Genomic DNA, 2,009 nt, shown 5'->3' with positions numbered 1-2,009 from the left:
AATGTTAAGCTATTTGGTTTTTGAAAGGACAGAATTATTTGATATAAGCAGTGTTTTGTTGCACTGGTGAAACCCCCCCCCCGGCTTCTGCCCTCAGAGTTTGACAGAAACAGCTCTTGCAAAGGTCACTGGTTATCTCCGTGTCACCGAATGAAAAAGGCATTTTCTCTTCCTTCTTTTTTTTTTGAATTTCTAGCAACATTTGATGTGATAGACTGACTACTTCCTACTTCCTGAAACACTTTATTCGCTGGTCTCTACAATATCCCATTTTTCTAATTTTTCTTGTACCATGCTGGGTGACCTGTCTTACACCTGTTTGCTGGGTCCTCCTTTCTATAGAGATATTGAATGTTGCCTTTCCACTGAGTTCCTATCCAGGTTGATGGCTTCAATTACTGTCCGGTTGCTAATGCCTTTTCATTTGAGATTGCCGGCTCGGGCTCCTAGTATCCAAGTGTTTGTATTAGACATTGCCGCTTGGATGTTTCAAAGCATATTTAATTCAACATGTCACCAATGGGACTCTGGTTTCTCTTGCTCCCTCCCTGTGCACCCACCATTGTGCCCAGTACTTGCCCCTTTTAAAGGCCCATAGCTCAGTGAAGGGCTCCTTTATCTACCTATCTTCACCAGATGTTTGGGGAAACCTTGCCATGTATCAAAAAGGCAGACCATGGCTATTTCTCCAAACATCCCCAGAAAGACCTGTGATCCATCACCAGGACAACTGTACTTTGGAGAATGGAAAAGATCCAGATTTTCTAGGGATTATAAAATAATCTCTCTGATAGGATGTTAATCCCTAGAGACCAAAATATCATGATGGTCTGTTGGCCAAAGCAAAGCAGCAGGTGATAGCCAGGCGGGACAAATCTATTTCTCAGAGGATCCAGTTAGGCCGTGAGCTTATCTGAGGCTATTTACAAAGTCTTGGAGACGATAAATATATTTAACAACCATCAGAATCCCCACAGAGGTCTTACCGTCAGAGCAAGCACTATTACGGTAGCAAGGACCCAAATGGAAATTCCTGGATACGCCCTCATCTTCGAAACGGTAAACAGAATGACATGGGAGAGTAATGGAGATTTGTGTCTCCGTCAAGATGTCAAGATGCAGAGTGGGGATTCCTGTCACACCCTCTTCTAACTCACTCCTTTGGCTGGTAGAAAAGCCAGATGGATCTTGCAGAGTGACTTGGAGTATCGTAAACTTAATCAGGAGTGATAACAATCACAGCTGCTGTACCAGATGTAGCATATTCCCTGGAATAAATCAACATAGCCTCTGGCCACTAATACACACCGTGCACCCACTGATGGAGTGAACTTTCTTCGCCATGCCTGTCGGTAAAGATAACCAGAGGAAGTTTGCCTTCATCTGCCAGGGAAGCCATAGGCCTTCATTGCCATACCACAGGGCTATGCCCAACCTCCTGCTTTTGGCCCAATTCTGGAGAAGCCTGGTTATCCCATATATTCTTATCCCACTGGTCTGTTATATCACTAACTTCATGTTAAATGGATGTCGGAGACAGTGTTTACAAGCAACCTAATTGCCAGCATGAGGGGATAATCACTCTGGATCTCCAGATGTCTGCCAGGTTGGGGACTTCCGCAGGGTCCACTCATCTCCCATGTAAAGATGTCTCCTTCAAAGTAAGAGGCCAGTTGCGGGAGCATAGCTCTTAGAGGATCTCTGGATTCTGGCACAACATAGATCACGTTGGATTTGCTGCTCTGCCTCCAGGTAGCCTTCAATTTCTAAGCTTTGAAAAGAGTCTGGAGTAGGAGAAGGCTGTGCACAGAGCTGAGGTATGGTGAAAACTGTCTTGCTACCTGGACCTTAATCCCTAATAGACCCAATGGTACCTAGAAGTATCTGTGGTAGAGGGAGGCGATGCCTTTTGGAGGTTCTGGCAATCTCCAGCCGCAGATGGACACACAGGCCTAGGGGTTTTGAGGAAGACCACGCCCACTCCTGATCACAATATTCTGCATTTGAGA

This window comes from Ailuropoda melanoleuca, chromosome 15, assembly GCF_002007445.2.
Source record: "Ailuropoda melanoleuca isolate Jingjing chromosome 15, ASM200744v2, whole genome shotgun sequence".
NCBI lineage: Eukaryota > Metazoa > Chordata > Mammalia > Carnivora > Ursidae > Ailuropoda > Ailuropoda melanoleuca.
This window is presented reverse-complemented; position numbering follows the sequence as displayed.